The following is a 21,711-nucleotide window of genomic DNA, read 5'->3' on the forward strand; positions in this document are numbered from 1 at the left end:
TTAAAATTGTGTGTGCATCTAGGACATAGAAGTAATGAAAGATAGTGAAAGTGGAAGTTGCTAAGTCATGTCTGACTCTTTGTGGCCCCATGGACTACACAGTCCATGGAATTCTCTAAGCCAGAATGCTGAGTGAGTTGCCTTTCCCTTCTCCAGGAGATCTTCCCAACCCAGATCGAACTCTGGTCTTCCATGTTGCAGGTGGATTCTTTGTCAACTGAGCTATCAGGAAATAGTACAACTTGGAGAAGACAATGGCACCCCACTCCAGTACCCTTGCCTGGAAAATCCCATGGATGAAGGAGCCTGGTAGGCTGCAGTCCATGGGGTCGCTAAGAGTTGGACACAACTGAGCGACTTCACTTTGACTTTTCACTTTCATGCATTGGAGGAGGAAATGGCAACCCACTCCAGTGTTCTTGCCTGGAGAATCCCATGGACAGAGGAGCCTGGTGGGCTGCTGTCTATGGGGTCGCACAGAATCGGACACGACGGAAGCGACTTAGCAGCAGCAGCAAACTTAAGATTCAGAGTTAGTTTTTAGTAAGCTATTCCTTCTAGTGGAGTAGAAGTATGATAAAAGATCAAAGACTGAGAAATGAGTTACACTTTTTCTAGTTCAGCTCAACTACAGATAGTCACAAGGGTACTGGTAAAGAACACCAATTCTGGCTATGGATTTAGAGAAGGAATTGAACTTTAGTCTCAGTTTTAATGTTTACTTGCTGTGTTCTTACTGTATATGCTGCTGCTGCTGCTGTTAAGTCACTTCAGTCATATCCGATTCTGTGCGACCCCATAGATGGCAACCCACCAGGCTCCCCCGTCCCTGGGATTCTCCAGGCAAGAACACTGGAGTGGGTTGCCATTTCCTTCTCCGATGCATGAAAGTGAAAAGTGAAAGTGAAGTCGCTCAGTCTTATCCGACTCTTAGTGACCTCATGGACTGTGGCCTACCAGGCTCCTCTGCCCATGGGATTTTCCAGGCAAGAGTACTGGAGTGGGGTGCCATTGCCTTCTCCACTTACTGTGTATAGATAGGAGAATATTTCTGAAAGTTCTGTTTGACGTTCTCTGACTTTGGAAGATGAAAAAACCTATTTGAGGAATTTCATGAGGATTTTTTTAAATAGAAACTATAGTTAAAATTGTCTCACTTTGGATTAGATATAGGACATGCCTACTTGGTGTTGATTGAGATAGTGATAATTATTGCCTTGATTCCTGTCTCCTGTACAATGTCATGAGCCTCCAACCATAGTTCATCAGGCACTCTGTCTATCAGATCTAGTCCCTTAAATCTATTTCTCAATTCCACTGTAGAGTAATAAGGGATTTGATTTAGGCCATACCTGAATGGTCTAGTGGTTTTCCCCACTTTCTTCAATTTCAGTCTGAATTTGGCAATAAGGAGTTCATGATCCAAGCCACAGTCAGCTCCCGGTCTTCTTTTTGCTGACTGTATAGAGCTTCTCCATCTTTGGCTGCAAAGAATATAATCAATCTGATTTTGGTGTCAACCATCTGGTGATGTCCATGTGTAGAGTCTTCTCTTGTGATGTTGGAAGAGGGTGTTTGCTCTGACCAGTGCATTCTCTTGGAAGAACTCTATTAGCCTTTGACATGCTTCATTCTGGACTCCAAGGCCAAATTTGCCTGTTCCTCCAGGTGTTTCTTGACTTCCTACTTTTGCATTCCAGTCCCCTATAATGAAAAGGACATCTTTTTTGGGTATTAGTTCTAGAAGGTCTTGTAAGTCCTCATAGAACTGTTCAACTTCAGCTTCTTCGGTGTTACTGGTCAGGGCATAGACTTGAATTACCGTGATATTGAATGCTTTGCCTTGGAAATGAACAGAGATCATTCTGTCATTTTTGAGATCGCACCCAAGTAATCCATTTCGGACTCTCTTGTTGACTATGATGGCTACTGCATTTCTTCTATGGGATTCCTGCCCACAGTAGTAAATATAATGGTCATCTGAATTAAATTCACCAATTCCAGTCCATCTTAGTTCACTGATTCCTAGAATGTCCATGTTCACTCTTGTCATCTCCTGTTTGACCACTTCCAATTTGCCTTGATTCATGGACCTAACATTACAGGTTCCTATGCAATATTGCTCTTTACAGCATCGAATCTTGCTTTTATCACCAGTCCCATTCACAACTGGGTGTTGTTTTTGCTTTGGCTCCATCGCTTCATTCTTTCTGGAGTTATTTCTCCACTGATCTCCAGTAACATATTGGGCACCTACTGACATGGGGAGTTCATCTTTCAGTGTCCTATCTTTTTGCCTTTTCATTCTGTTCATGGGGTTCTCAAAGCAAGAATATTGAAGTGCTTTGCCATTCCCTTCTCCAGTGGACTACATTCTGTCAGGAAGCAACAGTTGGAACTGGACATGGAATAACAGACTGGTTCCAAATAGGAAAAGGAATACGTCAAGGCTGTATACTGTCACCCTGCTTATTTAACTTATATGCAGAGTACATCATGAGAAATGCTGGGCTGGATGAAGCACAAGCTGGAATCAAGATTGCCAGGACAAATATCAATAACCTCAGATATGCAGATGACACCACCCTTATGGCAGAAAGTGAAGAGGAACTCAAAAGCCTCTTGATGAAAGTGAAAGTGGAGAGTGAAAAAGTTGGCTTAAAGCTCAACATTCAGAAAACGAAGATCATGGCATCCGGTCCCATCACTTCATGGGAAATAGATGGAGAAACAGTGGAAACTGTCAGACTTTATTTTTTGGGGGGCTCCAAAATCACTGCAGATGGTGATTGCAGCCATGAAATTAAAAGATGTTTACTCCTTGGCAGGAAAGTTATGACCAACCTAGATAGCATATTAAAAAGCAGAGACATACCTTGCCAACAAAGGTCCATCTAGTCAAGGCTATGGTTTTTCCAGTGGTCATGTATGGATGTGAGAGTTGGACTATAAAGAAAGCTGAGTGCTGAAGAATTGATGCTTTTGAACTGTGGTGTTGGAGAAGACTCTTGAGAGTCCCTTGGATTGCAAGGAGATCCAACCAGTCCATCCTAAAGGAGATCAGTCCTGGGTGTTCATTGGAAGGACTGATGTTGAAGCTGAAACTCCAATGCTTTGGCCACCTGATGTGAAGAGCTGACTCATTTGAAAAGACCTTGATGCTAGGAAAGATTGAGGGCAAGAGGAGAAGGGGACAGCAGAGTATTAGATGGTTGGATGGCATCATTGACTCTATTGACATGGGTTTGGGTAGAGTCCAGGAGTTGGTGATGGACAGGGAGGCCTGGCGTGCTACAGTTCATGGTGTTGCAAAGAGTCGGACATGACTGAGCTACTGAACTGAACTGAGTGATTGCCCTAAAATGTTTGCTAAATGAGATTTTTTCACTACTGACCTTCATATTAAAGGATTTGGATCCCTAATGATTTTTAAACTTTGCTTTCCTATATCATTAGCATAAAGTCCCTCTACGTTTTAGGAGAGAAAAGATCCCAATGTGAAATGAGCTCTAATTTCAGCTATAATATTTTTCTAACAGTGCAGAACTGGTGCTACTCTGAAAGATGGAAAGAAATGTGTCCTACTTAATGAGTTCTCCATCCCCTCTAAGATAACCAAGAGAATCAGTGATGACATTGAAATCTAGAGTCTATGAACGAGTTTTATCCTTTTAGGCTTCTGAGGCAAAATTAGCTGAAAACACTTTTTTTTTCATAGAATAAAATCATACTAGAATAAAATGATACAGAATATATGATACTAGTATTGTAGAGATATGAGATGGAAGCAGATTTTTAAAATCTGGATGAGAGGTAACAAAATACTGTGTATAGTGTACACAAGACATAATTAGCAATTCAATTTTTTCTAATAAAATATAAGAGTATATTCATTTCTATGCTTTCTTACATGTTTTATTGACTTCTTATACAGGGATTGTATGTGTAAAACTAATATGGAAATCAAGGATAGTTGTGAAGTAAATCAAAGTCAAAACGCTGAAAGAAGAAATTTGAGATGCTCCTTTTAAAAAAATAAAGTGATTCCTAAATCAACTCATGGATGTCTGACATTCCTCCAGATTAATACCAGAGTTCTCTGAGGCTTACTAATAGCATACAGAAGGAAAATTTTAATTTTTTGATGAAAGATGAGGGCCATTTTAAAGATATGCATTCCCCAGATTTATTATTTAATCACAAATATTTGCAGCCTAAGGTAGAAATTGCTTTGATGTAAATATTTACAGTTAAACAGAATGGTGTTTAAATCGGCTTACATCATCAACCTTCATTGTTTCAAATATGGCACAATAAAACTAATTCCTACTTTTAATTACAAACATCTAATTATTTTTTGTTTAATTAAATGGAATATTTTGAGTGGGTTATAGAGTACATTTAGCCATGGAAGTGTCTGAAATGATGTCATTGAGAAAACATAATATAGCATCAGCCATAAAATGTCATGGTTGATGAGAAACTCACTGAAGGCCATTCAAAGGATTTCTCTATTAACTTTTGCAAATGCACGCTTTGAATCTGTAAATCTTTATGGGAAAACATTTTAACAAATGTACTGTGGTTTACATTTAAAAGCACTATGTGGTTTATAGTTAAAAGCAATTATGATTCACTCTATCTGCTGATCTGGCTAAGGGCAAAATGCTCACAGAACACAAAACCCCCTTTTAAGGACGGTAAGGATAATTGTTTAAATTCAGAGTGTCAGCCACCCTCCAAAAGGGGTCAGTGACATCCTTGTAATAAGACCAGCTTCACTGAATATATGTTAAGAGATATTAGGGGCCAAAATAAGTTTATAGAGGGGGGAAAAAATCAGGAAAAGATTGTGGTAGAACTGTCTGTTGCCTATATGTACCAGGATATTCTCCCAAGTGCCTCAGACTTAGGAAAAATTCATGACCTGACCCTCTCCTCCCTCCTCTGTAGGTTATTTCTTCTTTTCCTTATGCTGAGTTAGTGGTGTCATCTTGTATCCAAGGGTTCAGTTAGAAACCTCAGAGTCATCCTGAATTTACTTATTTTCTAGCTTCTTCCATATTAAAGCAAATCTAGATCTTAACATTCTCTCTTTATGTGTTATCATTATTTCGTCTTTTGTTGTTGTTTTCCTGCCTCCATTTCTGTTAACTCTCTTCATTATATCCTCCGCTCTGTGGTCAAAGAGAACTTAAGAACCACAACCTTGAATATAGCTGCTTGAACATTTCATTGTTTTGTCCTTTCACAGAATTAAGTCCAAGTGCTCTAGCATCGTGCTTTCAGTTCAATTCAGGTGCTCAGTCGTGACCAACTCTTTGGGCCCCCACGAACTGCAGCATGCCAGGCCTCCCTGTCCATCACCAACTACTGGAGTCTACCCAAACCTGTGTACATTGAGTCAGTGATGCCATCCAACCACCTCATCCTTTGTTGTCTCCCTGCTCCTGCTTGAAAAGCATTCTGAAATGTGTATTCTAGCCCTATTTCTTGTCTCATTCAGCTCTTTTCTGACTTTCCTGCTATATTTCAGCTACTTGTTGCTTTCCTGGCTTCCAGGTCTTGGTATATCCTGAGTACTTCTTGCTGTGTGTTAATACATCCACTATTTAAATTACTGCAAATTATGCTTCTCATCTATTAGTTCTTGTTGTTCAGTTACTTAGTTGTGTATGAATCTTTGTGACCCCATGGACTGCAGCACAGCAGACTTTCCTGTCCTTCACCATCTCCCGGAGCTTGCTCAAATTCATGTCCATTGAGTTGACGATGCCATCCAACCATCTCATCCTCTGTCAACCCCTTCTCCTCCTGCCTTCAATCTTTCCCAGCACTCTTTTCCAATGAGTTGGCTCTTTGCATCAGGTGGCTGAAGTATTGGGCTTCAGTTTCAGCATCAGTCCTAATGAATATTCAGGGTTGATTTCCTTTAGGATTGCCTGGTTTGATCTCCTTGCAGTCTAAGGGACTCTCAAGATCTTCTCTAGCACAACAGTTGAAAAGCATCAATTCTTCAGTGCTCAGCCTTCTTTATGGTCCAACTATCACATCCATACATGACTACTGGAAAAACCATAGGTTTGACTAGATGGACCTTTGTCGGAAAAGTAATGTCTATGCTCTTTAATACACTGTCTAGGTTTGTCATAGCTTTTCTTCCTAGAATAAAAGTCTTTTAATGTTATGGCTGCAGTCACCATCCACAGTGATTTTATAGCCCAAGAAAATAAAGTCTTTCTATTTCAACACTATTTCTGTTGTTTCCCAATCTATTTGTCATGAAGTGATGGGACAGATGCCATAATCTTATTTTTTTGAATGTTGAATTTTAAGCCAGCTTTTTCACTCTCCTCTTTCACCTTCATCAAGAGGCTCTTTGGTTCCTCTTATTCTGCCATAAGGGTGGTGTCACCTGCGTATCTGAGGTTATTGGTATTTCTCTCAGCAATCTTGATTCCAACTTGTGCTTCATCCAGCCCAGCATTTTGCATGATGTACTCTGCATATAAGTAAAATAAACAGGGTGACAATACACAGCCTTGATGCACTCCTTTCCCAATTTGGAACCAGGCTGTTGTTACATATTTGGTTCTAAGTGTTGCTTTTTCTGAAGCTTTTTAAAAACCTCACTTGATCTCTTCCTTGTGTATTTTGTGACTCCCTTTTCACAAGATTTTGGATTAATTGCTCCACTGAATTATGGCTTATTGATTTGCCTTTCTGACTCTCCTATACTCAAAATAAGTATCTTATTTAACTTTGTATTTCATAGACTAACTTAGATGTTTCCCTGTTTAATACTTATTTACTGATTGAGAAACTGATAATTAGAAGGCCTACATTGTAATTCTGAGTTTATGCTAATTTACTACTGTGATATAGTCAGGGCACTAAATTTGGCTAAGCATTTATGGAATGAATAGTGGAACAAGACAAGAGATTCTGAAATGTTATTAGGTCTTTAACGTATTCTAAATTCTAAATCAGTGCTCATAGAGAACATAAACCATATTGTATTGGCTCTCATTGAGTGAAGTGACAACTTTTTCTGCAAAGTTTTCATGTCTCATTGTTTAATCTCATTTCATTTCATTTCAAGGGACTGGAAATGATTAAAATCAAAGACTGATTGGAATGCCAATATATAGCCCACAGCTAACATTGTGATGTGCATACTCAGTTGCTCAGTCATGTCCAGCTCTTTGTAACCCCATGGACCATAGCCCACCAGGCTCCTCTTTTCCATGGGGTTTTTCAGGCAAGTGTACTAGAGTAGGTTGTCATTTCCTCCTCCAGGGGATCATCCCAACCCAGGGATTGAACCCATATCTCCTGTGTCTTCTGCATTGCAGGCAGATTCTTTACCACTGAGTCACCTGGGAAGCCCTCACATTATACCTCACATTACTCACCTCACTTCTTTGTGCACACAAGTATCAGCAGCCACAGATAATTCCCTAACACCAATAACAGGTAGGCTTTCATGCCTTGGAGTTTATTGGAAGTAATGTTGACTGCTGGGAACATTTTATGGGAACTGTTGGGAAATATTTATTGGAAGTAATATTGACAATCAAATACCATTAAGTAAAGACAATTCTCAGTAATGCAAATGCCAGTTCTCTTATTAAAAAATACGGAAAATATAGTATAGACTATCAAAATAGAGCTGAATTCAGATCTTGGCACTGATATTTACTGTTTGTGTTGTTTGTGTGATTTTAAATGTTAATTCTCCCAAACTCTTATTTCCTTCATTTACTCACAGGGAAAAATAACAGTTTGACCTTTTTACCAAAAATATTAGATATAGCATATATTAAAAGATCAAGAATAGTGATTGGCAGTTTTTACATATTGCTGTGCTGTGCTGTGGTAGGTCGCTTCAGTTGTGTCCGATTCATTGTGACCCTATGGACATAGCCTACTAGGCTTCTCTGTCCATGAGATTCCCCAGGAAAGAATACTGGAGTGGGTTGCCATGCCCTCCTCCAAGGGATCTTCCTGACCCAGAGATTGAACCTGCATCTCTTACATGTCTCCTGCATTGGCAGGTGAGTTCATTACCATAGTACCACCTGGGAAGCCCTTTTACATATAAACTATGATGATAATCATTTAACTATTGATAATACATTATAATTAAAAGTAAGTGTCTTAATTCAATTATGTTAAGAAGGTAAGTTAATTAGAATATAAATCTGCTAACTCTGGTACTGCTATTTCTCTTTGTCAGGAAGATCCCCTCAAAGAGGAAAGGTCAACCCACTCCAGTATCCTTGCCTAGAGAATCCCATGGAAAGAGGAGACTGGTGGGCTACAGTCCATAGTGTCACAGAGAGTTGGACATAACTGAAGTAACTTAGCATGCATGCCAGGTTGAAAGATGGTCTTGAAATAAGAAATTATGTAATGCAAAGATGTTAAAGAGAGAAAATTCTAAGCTTTATTACAAAATTTCCTTTACAATATTTACTTAACTGGTTATAGTACATGTCTTACCATTCCCTTAGTACTGCTTTTAATTATTTCCTTTCTTTGGATTAGCTAATGATTTTGCTTAACCTCTTCTTGTGCATTTTATTAGATAAGTCAAAGCCGAGTTCAATGTAGACTAAGGATTTCTTTTAGGTAAAGCAAAGATCTTAGATATGAAATTTATATGACAAATTGTCTAGCCTTTTGCTTCAGTTTCATGATTATGTTTCAATATAAAACATTTACTGGCAAATAAAAATATATTTTTATTTTCTCATTAAACAGCCAAACATGTTTGTAGTCAGATTTCACAAGTCTCTCCTTTTTGGATTGTTAAAACTAGTTATTGTTCGCCATTATCATATCATTAATAATCAAGTATTGTGAACATTTAATAATGCTGGCATGTTCTGGGACTTTTTGAGGTACCTTGTATACAATAAGAATGGGAAATCACCTTGATTAGTACAAGGTCAATGAGCATGTTATGTGGGAGATGATAGGAAGAAGCACATTTTCTTACCAAACCCAATATTCCACCAAATGGAGGCTGCCATTTTGCTCCATATCAGCTTGACCATCACTCTTGGAAGATCAGAATAACCTGTGGTTCACTTGAATGATGTGTTGGAGTTGACTTGTACTGATTTGTAAGAGCTGACTATTAAAATTTTAGGACATTTGCCACCTAGTTTTTAAATATTTAGTAGCTTGAGATTGGCCATAGTGTAAATATTTATAGCACATACGTTGCAAAATGCTTCTGCCCTTCTAACCCATAAAGATCCTGTTGTTCAACATTTGTTAGCATATCTGGTTCACTTCCACAACTTCAGGATTCAAAGTGAATGTCACATAACCCTAAACTTAATCACTATGGGGCAGAGATACAGACATCAGGAGTTGGTTGAGGAAATCTGATTTCTGTTTAATTTAGCTATTACCAAAAGCAACAGGATCCTGATGCATATATTCATTCTCTGTTATCAAGTTTCAAGTGAAAAAGATTTAAAATATACATCTGAATCTATACTACCCTGGATATAACTCCTTTCAAAAATTTCCATCTAAGTCCAGAAATAAGTACACATAGAAATAAATGTAATTTTCCATTAATAAACAGAGTACCACAGTTTGGCTGTTCTAGGTTCAAAGTGCTGATGCTTTCAATAGAAGATAGATTAAAGTTTTATAACATATTTAAATGGAGATGACAAAAAAAGATTATTACCAGGTGACTTACATATGGAATTTTATCCACCAATGCAACATCATAAATTTTCTGTAGGACTTCCTTTCTAGTCCCAGATGAAAGGGAGTTATAGTTTATTGCCAAATAAGGCATCATGGAAGAGAATCTTAAATTAATATTCAAGTGATTTTAAATAATTGTTTCTCTAAAAGTCACACCGTTTTCAATCTATATTATAATTTAAATGGAAAATTGGCAAAATTCCAATGCTTGCTCTATAGTTAACGGTTCTACAACTCATTCCTTATAAGTACATGAGCCTTGAAGTTATGTCCTGAGTGATCAGAGTCACTTAATTAATTCACTGTCCATCACGACTCATTTATAATACACTTTTTCTTCTCAGAGATGGTTTAATGTTCAATAGAGAATACAGTGCTGATCTTTTAAAGGTGCATTAAATATCTTCATCTGCTAAAGTGTTACTTATTAAAAGACCTTTCAGTAAAATAATAAGGAAATTGTCTTCCTTTTCCAAAACAGGGTTCATTTTTCATTTAACAAAACTTGCTTGTTAAATAAGTGAAATAATAGAGACAAATAGAGAAAAAATTAATCATAACTCTAGTTCTTAATTCTTCTATAGCAACAATTTTTGACAGTGTGTATGTCATTTCATATTGTTCTCAAAATATATACAAATACATACACACATACATATATTTCATTATTATTTTGTTTGACATTTTACTAAGATGAAAGAATAGCATGAACTTTGTCCTCCGACTAGGTTTTTACTCAAAAGTTTCTTATAGGTATCATTTTTTCACTCATACACTCACTCACAAACCTTGTGTGCGTCCCTGTGTGTGTTCATTACCTACTTTTACTGCAATAAAAAAAAATACAAGAAAGTTTGCTTGTATTGCTCTCTGAATTTTAATTTTAATAAATATTGCCAAATTCATCTTCAAATATATTACACCTAACTGTGCTTAACAAACTCATTCATTTCTTCCATAGAATTAAAACATTTTAAACACTACCAAAAATTCTGTTGATATAAATATAATAGCTTCATAATATTTTATAAAATTGAATAGAATCTGTTTCTTATGGGAGAATTTGCAAAAGACATTTTGGTTGTGATTTTTATAATACTAGTTGTCAGAAGGATATTCTATCAAATGAATGAATAAGTTACAGTACTTTAGTCAAAACCATGCCCTTATTCCATTTACCTTCTCATTGTCCTTATAGCAAAAAGTAATAAATTCTAATCTGACAGACACTTGGAATCTTGTTGCTGAACTCAGCGATGTTTCTTGTCACTTTTACTTTACCTCAGGTGCTTTCATTTCTGTGTTAACTCTAGTATCTAGAAAACAATAAAAATATATTGGCAGCTTAAGCTGAATTGTAAAGTTGATTTGGATGAATTCTCTCTTCAGCTACTAATATTGAATATCTACTGTAGTAATATTAATATTAAAAATAAACTAATTTGTATTTGAACTTTCCTGTGGGGATCAAAGAAGAGTTTTGCATAAATGTTATTATTTTTGACAGAGGCTTATGCCTTTTTTTGTTGTTGTTTTTTGCCATAATAATTGCTTTTTGTTTTAGGATAATAACTATTCTTTGTAACTTCCTTCTTCCCTTTCTGTCTTCCTCAGTGATTTTCTTCTCTCCTTCTCTCTCTTTTTCTTCCTGTCTTTTGTTGAATAAAACAGATCAGATGTTCTTACTGATTTTGAAAAAATCCCCAAATCTGTATAGAGACCCTCTTGTATTGAAGGTAATATTAATAATATGAGAGTAATAAGAGAATTGCAGGTAGAAATTGAAGTTCCAACATAATGCTGGTTACCGGTCTTCTATTGATATAGCAGTGTTACAGAAGGGAGAACATAGGTCACAGGTTCTATGTTGAAGAGTTACCGCCACCACTTCCCAGTGTAAGCACTCTCATGTGACTGTAATCTCTTCTTACCCTGGAAAATCACATGTTCACAACTGTAGCCATCCTGCTACTTAATAGGTAGTGTTAATCCTTAAAACCCTTCTATATATATATATATATATATATATAATATTATATGTAATAATAATAGTATGTATTTGTTAATACCAATCTCCCAGTTGTCCCTCTCCTACTCCTACTCCAAACTCCTAACCATAGTTTGTTTTCTACATCGGCGACTCTATTTCTGTTTTGTAAATAAGTCCGCTTGTGCCCCTCTGTTTTAGATTCTGCATGTAAGTGATACCATATGATATTTGTCTTTCTCTGTCTGATTTATTTCACTCAGTACAACACATACACACTGCTATATATAAAATAGGCAGCTAATCAGGACCTGCTGTGTAGTGCAGGGAAATCTACTCAGTACACTATAGTAGCCTATATGGGAAAAGGATCTAAAAGTGGATACAGGTACATGTATAACTGATTCACTTTGCTGTACACTTGAAACTAACACAACATTGTAAATCAACTATACTCTAATAAACATGAAAAACAACAACAAAAAGCTCTTCTTTACCCACCAAGTTTCATGCAGAGTTCAGAGCCCTAACTGTCTCCTAGGTATGTGACTTACCTGGCAGGCAGAGGCTTTCATAGGAGCAGTTGTCCTTAATTAGCCTGGTCCTCTCCTTCAGTGTTCTCTTTCCTGGCATTCATGCTGTCTTTCAGAAAATGAATTCTTACCTTTTATATGGTCACTATGTAATAATAAAACCATTCAGACCTCCTGGGGTGGGAAAAAACCAGACACCAGTGCAGTGCCTGGCACGTGATTTTCCCCTAAAGACTAGTGTTTTGAAGAAATTCCAGAGCATATTGCCACTTAGAAATGGTTGTGGCATAGAAATGAAAAAAACTGAGAAATGAGACCCAAGAAGGGACAACCAAGCATTGAGTAAATCTTTTCATTTTTATTTCTCAGTGGACACAAGGTACTAGGAAAAGGCACATCTTCTTCCCAAATGTCTCCATCTTCCAACAGGAAAATGCCTTGCCTATTTTAGTACACAAGTCTGAATCATTCTTTCTTTCATTTTTACAGTGTGGAATGAAGAAGCAGTCAGATATTTTCTGGGAAGCTGATCTCTACCCCTCTCTGATTATAGACCCTCCCTACTGGCATCTTTCTCCTCTCCCTACCTTTTATCTTTTTTCTTCCTTGTTTTCCTCCTTCCTTCAACAAGTATTCTTGAATGTCTACCATGCTGTCATTGCGATATATCTGTAAACACAATGGGCAAGACTCTTGCTACTGTGAAGCCTTACATTTTAAAGCTGGGAGGCAAATAATTAAAATAAATACTTAGGTACAAAATTTTAAGATCATTGTGGTTGCTATAAAATGTAGTGTGATGAGCAATCAGGGTATTGTTGAGTGTTAGATTGGGTGGCCATGGAAGACCTACCTGAGAAGCTGTATGAACAAAAGAGAAAAACCATTCATCTGGGGTTCTAGGACACAGGGAGAAACACTTCTGAGGAAGGACTGAACTGGTGGAGGAGGCCTTCATGGCTGGATAGTGGATGAGATCCTGGAGGCCACTGTGAGTTCAATGGGAGGAAAATGAATTGTTATAAGTAGCAAAATGCTAAGATCTGATCTGGAGTTGGTTGCTGTGTTGAGAAAGTATTGTTGGGGATCAGCAGAGAGATCATTTCAGGGACAGGATAAATGAATTAGCATCATAATTAGGATGACGAGGTCTATCTCCAAGATTTGTGTGTTGTGTGCGTTAGTCATTTAGTTATGCCCACCTCTTTGCAAGCCCATGGACTGTAGCTCACCAGGCTCTTCTGTCCATGGAATTCTCCAGGCAAGAAACTAGTCCAAGAACAAATAAAGAATCCTGATCAAACAGCCTATCCACCCCATCCACCACAGAAAGCCTGGCGTGCTTCAGTCCATGGGCTTGCAAAGAGTCAGACACAACTGAGCGACTGAACTGAACTGAGGACACACTTTCCCTCTGTACATAGCCTCACACATACAAGTGAACACTACAGTCACTTGAGCAGGAAATTCCATGAACCCTTGTATTTGGAAATAGATGTGGAAATGGGACTGTGGAGTGTTGAGAGGTATGAATGCCTTGACTCAACGATTCCTTGCCCTTAGGGAAGGCTGAAGCTGAAGGTGGGCAAGAGTGGGCCTAGTAAAGCTGGGAGCCCAAGGACAGGCACGCTGGTTGTTTAGCTATAAGGGAAGTGCTGATGCCAGTTTAAATAAGGAGTCGAGTAGATATAATGGCACAATTTGGAAGTAAAGTCAAATGAGTGATCATAGGGTCTTGAGGAAAATAGTGTGTGTCTTCTTTGTCACAGGGAAAGTAGGCATAAGATTAGGAAGAGACTGTGACAAAACTGTGGTGTTGGAGAAGACTCTTGTGAGTCCCTTGGACTGCAACGAGATCCAACGAGCCCATTCTAAAGGAGATCAGTCCTGGGTGTTCTTTAGAAGGAAAGATACTAAAGCTGAAACTCGAGTACTTTGGCTACCTCATGCAAAGAGCTGACTCATTGGAAAAGACTCTGATGCTGGAAGGGGTTGGGGGCAGGAGGAGAAGGGGATGACAGAGAATGAGATGGCTGGATGGCATCACCGACTCGATGGACCTGAGTTTGAGTGAACTCTGGGAGTTGGTGATGGACAGGGAGGCCTCGCGTGCTGCGATTCATGAGGTCACAAAGAGTCGGACACGAATGAGCGACTGAACTGAACTGATGACAAAACTAGAAGCCCACTAATACAGCAAATAAAACACCTCCCATTTGTAAACCTGATGTGTCCTTTGTGTGAAGCAGTGTTGTTGTTATAACGCTCAAATAAGATGGAACCATTGCAGGAAAAGCATAACAGCATTCAAGTTTCAGAGAAGCAATCAATGAATTACTTTTCTTTAAATGGGATGAGGTAGAAGGTTAATTATCTGTCAGAATGGGCTTGAATTTGACCAGATAGACCTAATTTCCTGAAACCAACTAGACATCTAAGCAGAGGCAGTAAAGGTAAAGATTAAAGAGAAAAGGAGGCCATGAAGCAGGTTGTACAGTCCTGGCTGGTGGCAGGCGTTCAGAGTGAGGACCACAGCTCCTTCAAGGACTTAGGATGCAAAACAGACTCTCTTCATTTAGCTTTTAAAAATTATTAATTAGTGAAAAATATTTATTTCTGGATACAGAGAAGTAGAAATAAAATGTATGTTATCCTTGGCTTCATGAATGTCCAGGTTAATAGTAGGACACTGAGGGGGCGTGGAAGATGGAGAGAGATGGGTCTTGTTAGAGAGGGGAGAAGTCAGATGATAAATAGCCATTGAGAGGAGCAGTGGTGGGAGTGTGTCTGTGAAGTGGACTTGAAGTAGGAGCAAGTGGGGATTTTTTCTTTTTTTCAAGTGAGTGAATGAAATACTGATTCTATAGTTTACTCCTGTACTATTATATTACCAACCAAAAGCTTCTCAGTTCCTTCCCCAGATTGAAGAGTTTAGTGCCTGATTTAAGAGAAAATTCTGCTTAGAGATTAGGCTAAGGCATCCTCCTGTCCAACATAAAGAAATGCACAGATAAGTAGTAAACTACATCAGTATGAAAATCCATCTAGATGGTGACCTAGCCTAAATGTAGAGGTGGAGGAGGAAACTGAGGCATACTTGGTCCCAGGAAAGGAGAGAAGTGTTACAGACTTTCTGGGGAGAGGTCAATTTTCAGGCTTGGTAACATCAAAACAACATTAACATAACATCCCATTTCACTGACTTGATTACATTTTTCAAGATGATTACTTGCCCTTATAACTGGTAGTAAGATAATTTCCTTATATTTATTGGAAAAACAATTTTTATATTGAAGATCTGCAAATAAAATGTGTTGAAATATGGGGACATTTTGAAACTGCTTAGGTATGGTAGAGGTTAATGCTTTCAGTTATCTCTTAATAATTACTGTCATCAGGTTTCTACCTTTATAGCTTTTTAATTGTTTAAAGATCATAAACGAGAAAATTTAGTACAAGCTTGAGAAAGATCCTTTATGGTATAACATAATTTTATACTGATATTATCACTATAAAATGATTCACCAGAAAAGTGTCTTAATGGATTTTACTTTCCACATTTCTGATTAGTATTTTTACTATAATATTCTATGTACTCTGCAGTGTGCTACAACATGGCTGCTAAATAAATATTTTTCTTTTATTTAAAGCAAGCATTTTAAAGTTTTACCTTTTATCAGACTTATCATGAGGATGCAGAATGAGGAATAGGTAAGTCTGACAAAAATCAAAGAACAAAAGGAAGACTGTAGTCCACTGAGAGAAGCCAAAATTACCCCTCAGAACTCACAGGTTCTTTTCAGGTCAAATAATCCTCTTTTGACCAAATTCATTTGCCCTATTCAAATATGCCGAGACTATACTTATGAACCTCCATGTGTGTGTATTGATATCAGGGGAAAGGACACATCAGAGAGCATGAATTTCACCTTGTCTGTGTTCAAAGATTTAACTGCCACCTGTGTATTTAATTCTGAGATGTACATATCCAAAACTGCTCATGCTCTCTCCCTACACCCACACTTATTTCTGCAAGGCAGTACAACTGTGGATAATGCAGGGTTGTTTTTTTTTTTTTTTTAATAAAGCAAGAGGAAAGGAAATCAGAAATGAATGGGGAGAGACCAAGATGTATTACATGTAGACTTTGTGCCAGGGTCTCTGTTTGGCTCCATATTAAATTGTTTGCTCCATTGTGCCAAGTGGCACAACATGGATCACAAATAATCCCTGCCAGTTAGTAGTTGTGTTAACTTTTTAGTTGAAGAAACGATTCTGCTCCTCCCAATATTGCCCAACTAGCAATAGTTTTCCTTAAAAGCCATCTAAATATAACACCTTATACATAAAAGGTTCAATAATCTCCGAAAGTCTTTGAGTAAAATGTAAGCTTTGGAACAAGATGGTCTTAGTTTTCCCTTGTACCAGCTGTGTGAGCATCTGTGAGTTAATTACTTTTACAACTCACTTCCTTCTTCTTAGATTGCATAATGATCAAAGGGGTTAATATGTGAAATGCTGAGAACAATGCCATGTAAATGATGATATTTATCATTAATATTTTTTCTTCTGCCTCTAGTTCATCTCTATGGGGATGTCTCGCAAACACCTGAGCTCAGTATGTGTCATCTCTCTCCCTTCTGCTTAATCTCCTCTTCCTGTCTATACCAAATGTTGACTATTACCCAGGTCAGGAATTTTGGTTTCCTCAGAATTCCACTGCATCTAGTTAGTTCCTCAATCCAGCAGTTCTGCCTTCTATACCTATCAAAAGTGCCGTCACCTTCATCCCAGCTTCCTTCACATGACTCAATTTATACCAAGTCCAGACTGGACCTCCATAATAGCCTTCTCATGAACTTATTTTCCAACCTGTGGGCTCTTCTAGTCCACCCTTAACACTGTTGCCAGAGGAGTATTTCTGAACTACTGATCCAGAAAATACAATCCTGTCCACCTTCTGCTTGACAATCCTTCTGTGGGTCTTCACTCTACACAGAAGAGCATTTGAACTTCTTGACAAGAAGTGATCGGCACTCATGGTTACTTTCTTAGCAGCTTCTTGCCTTTTGTCCCCTACCTCCTATTGGAACATGTCACCTCCTCATTTCTATCCCTCCAAAATACTCTTGCTATAAGCAATATTGAAATGAAAGCTCATATTGTTATACTGTATTATAACAGGCTTCCATGCCTTTGTCTATATTGACTGCCTGCCAGAATGTACCCTCTAGGTACTACTTTATCCACCTATTTCTGATTTGCCCCTCAGTTGAAGGGAGCCTTATTTGTGACAGCTTTCCTGACTTCAACTCACCTTCCACCCCCTAAAAGTCATTTCTTTCTGTGCTTCAGTCAGAGAGGAACAATCAGTCCATCAGATCTGGCATTTGTTATATTATCTTATGATTTCTTACTTATACATTAACTTTTGTCTTTACATGATCATAAGCTCCTTGAGGGCAAGTTTATAGCTTGTAATTTTTGCTTCCTCGTACCTAAAGAAGATCCCAGAATATATTAGGCATTCAAATAAATATCTGTTGAATTGGTAAATAAAATAATTTGAGATAACTGTTCACCTATTATTTCCTATTGAGTGGACATGTATCAACTCAATTTCTCAGGCTAACTGAGGTGAGTAGAATTAATAATAATTTAAATATATGCATGTAGTTATATATATATATTCAAATTTTTATGGTCTTTTTCTACTTGCTGATATTCTAAGGATTCAGTTATGAAATAGTGCATTTATGGCATCTGAAGAAACTTGCTATAATTAGAACTTAAGGCAGACTAATGACAGACTTCTTTTGAAAGTTTACTTTGCTCTTACTCATTTCAGAAATGAGTAATATACTTTAGGTAATATATACTTAGGTAATATACTTTAACTTCCTCAGATACATCCTCACATTTAATATAATAATAAAATTTTATTTCACATAGATTTTGTGAGGAGATAATCTATTTACATAATACTTGGTACACTGTTGGACATGAAAGTAAATGCTTTGTAATTACTAGCAATGAATATCATTTATACTCAACACACTCCTCCCCACTGGAAACAAATATTCGGAAGTGCTAGTCAGACTAAGCAACTTTCTCTACTCTTTATCATCATGTTGTGGATGCTCAGTCATTTCTGACTCTTTGTAACACAGTGAATTGTAGCTTGTCAGGCTACTCTGTCCATGAAATTTTCCAGGCAAGAATACTGGAGTGGGTTGCCATTTCCTACTCCAGGGGATCTTCTGACACAGGGATCAAACTTGCATCTCCTGTGTCTCCTGCACTGGGAGGTGGATTCTTCACCACTGCACCACCTGGGAAGCCCTCTTTTATCATCAGAGTAGTAGTAGTAGTGTAAATTGCTCAGTTGTGTCTGATTTGTGACCCCATGGGATTCTCCCAGCAAGAATACTGGAGTTGGTTCCATTCCCTTCTCCAGGGAATCTTCCCAACCCAGCAATTGAACCTGGGTCTCCTTATTACAACAGATTTTTTATCATCTGAACCACTAGGGAAGCCCCTTCACCATCATAAGAGAGGTCAAATTCGGGGCATTTTGGAGACTTTATATATATATATCAGATGCTGTGCTAGTCTCAGAGAGCATAAAGCTGTGTAAGACTGAATCCTCAGTCTAGGATCTCATGGTCTACGTTTCATCCTCTTCAAAATGTTTATCCTGGAACGCAGGATGGAAGCAAAAGAAAAGTAGAGAAGACCTATCTTAAATGTAAATTAAACTGAAATGTCAGCAGCACAAATGATCAATCAACAAATACCTATTACATTTCATCCCAGTGGGACTCACAGAAGGAAGTTTCATACTATTCATATGATTATTGTAAAGGAATGTTGGCAGTGAATAAGGTGGGCCAGTGAATAAGTGATAAGTAAAGTATATGTAGACCACCCTATACACTATGATTTATAGGAAGTGAAAAAAACGGAGAATTGTTCATTTGGAGAAGGAGGAAGACCATGAAAAAGTTTAAAATACTGCCTTTGCATTCAAATAATTTAACTAAGTTACTGCTGCTGCTAAGTCACTTCAGTCATGTCCGACTCTTCGCGACCCCATGGACTGCAGCCTACCAGGCTCCTCCGCCCATGAAATTTTCCAGGCAAGAGTACTGGAGTGGGGTGCCATCCCCTTCTCCAGATTTAACTAAAGTTGTTTGCATTTGTGGAGGAAGAGCTTACTATCTCACTCAATAATCCATTTGTTTATTTGTTCACTTAATGTGCTCTAAATATCAAGACATATAGCAGAGTAAATGCATGAGTAGCTAGGCACTGTTCTGGTGCTGACTATAGCTAATGAATTAAAAATTCCTGTCCTCAGGAAGATTCTGTTTTAGGGCTACTGCTGCTGCTGCTCATCCTCTGTCGTCCCCTTCTCCTCATGCCTTCAATCTTTCCCAGCATCAGGATATTTTCCAATGAGTTGGTTCTTCGCATCAGATGGCCAAAGTATTGGCGTTTCAGCTTCAGCATCAGTCTTTCCAATGAATATTCAGAACTGATTTCCTTTAGGATGGACAGGTTGGATCTCCTTGCAGGGATTCTCAGGAGCCTTGTCCAACACCACCATTCAAAAGCATCAATTCTTTGGCACTCAGCTTTCTTTATAGATACAAACCCTGAACTTCAGAACAAACTACATTTTTTATTCTCTTTATAGAAAATGTATTACCAAATTTTTGTTATATGAAGAGACAATGAGTTAAAAATTTTTAGAGAAAAAAAGTATTTTAAACCTGTACCAAACAGTTCATGATAAAAATATTAGCAAAGATACTAGAAAATAATTTTTTTCTGGGTTATGTGATCTTGTGATCCTTGTCAGATTTAAAAATTTTACCTTTTGTGAGTCTTTTCTTATCTTGCATACTTACTTTGATACCTAAATGTCTTATTTTTTTGTCTTAAAGGGGATCCCATAGTTCTACATACACCTCCATCTATGTAAGATACAGGCCTCACAGAATCAGACTCTGTCACTGATAACACTTGTATCAGCCAGGGTTTAAACAGAAAAGCAGATTATCTACCTCTATGTGTTTACCTACCTGCCTACTTATCTTTCATCTGTTGATCTATCCACACACCTATCACATACCTATCTATAGGGAAATGTGTGGTGCAAGAAACTGGTTTATGTGATTATGTTTGAAGGCTGGTTAAGCAAGTCTGAGATCTATAGGGAAGGTAGTGAAAAAGGGAAAATCCAGGGAAGGGGTAGCAGTTGTAGACCAAACCGTTGCTGGGGTTCTCTTTTACCAGGAAGAGTTTAGCTCCTTTTAAGGGCTCACTTGGCTAGAGTGGGCCCATTCAAGATAATCTCTCTTCTTTAAAGTCAGCTACTCATACAGTCGCCCCTTGAACAAGATGATTTAAAGTTTGGTCCACTTATACATGGATTTTTTTTTTTTAACTAAGTATCATAATACTATGCAATTTTTGGTTGGGTCCACAGACAATGAGGGCTTACTATAAGTTACATATGGATTTTCAACTATTTAGAAGGTTGGTGCCCTAACCACTGTGTTGTTCAATGGTTAATTATATCTGCAGAAATACCTTTACAGCAGAACTGAGATTAGTGTTTGTTTGAATAACTGGAAAAAGATATGTGTCTGGAACAAAGTGACTGCTCCTCTCCCTTCCTTTCCCATAGCTAAGTCTAGTAAAACTGACACATCAAAACTCCATGACAATACTCTTAGTGTTATTAGCGAAAATAACGATGAGAGTTAGAAGATTACACTCCTCTTATTATGCTTTGTGCTTATTATCTTATTGGATTCATAAGTATCCCAGCCAGTAAATTCTTAGGAACTGAAGCAGGCTAGTCCCAGGTGAATCAGTGGTAAAGAATCTGTCTGCCAATGCAGGAGACACAAGTTAGATCCCAGGGTCAAGAATATCCCCTCAAGGAAGAAATGGCAACCCACTCCAGTATTATTGCCTGGAAAATTCCATGGACAGAGGACACTGGCAGGCTACAGTCCATAGTGTCACAAAGAGCTGGTCACAACTGAGTGACTGAGCGTGTATGTAGGCAATAACAGTAATTAACCATAGGAGCTCTGAAGTCACAGGATCTAAGTTTAAGTCCAGTATTCATCACATTCAACCTGTATGACTTTAAATAAGTGAACCATGGTAACTTCTTAGAGAGCTAATGCTTAAAAAGTAGAAAGTTTAAATGAGATAGTCCATGCAAAATGCTGAACACAGTGGGGTGACAAAACACTTGAATGTTGGTATTCAAGGGTATCTTAAATATCAACTATTTTCTATCAGATAACATAATTAATTCTTTTGTTTATACCTTTTCATTTAACCTTTGTAGTTATTGTTGGAAAGTTATAATGACAGGGCTGGGTGATTAGGAAGATACTATGAGCTTTATCTTTTTAAAGTCACAGCAACATA

The 21,711-nt window shown here is 37.8% G+C and overlaps 1 protein-coding gene across 3 annotated transcripts in view; it reads left to right on the plus strand.

The window, feature by feature from the left end:
* The window catches only part of ZNF804B (zinc finger protein 804B), a 288,365-nt gene that overhangs the window by 22,168 nt on the left and 244,486 nt on the right, over positions 1-21,711 (plus strand). The gene's annotated exons all lie outside the window — the stretch shown is intronic.

This window comes from Bubalus bubalis, chromosome 8, assembly GCF_019923935.1.
Source record: "Bubalus bubalis isolate 160015118507 breed Murrah chromosome 8, NDDB_SH_1, whole genome shotgun sequence".
Classification (NCBI taxonomy): Eukaryota; Metazoa; Chordata; class Mammalia; order Artiodactyla; family Bovidae; genus Bubalus; species Bubalus bubalis.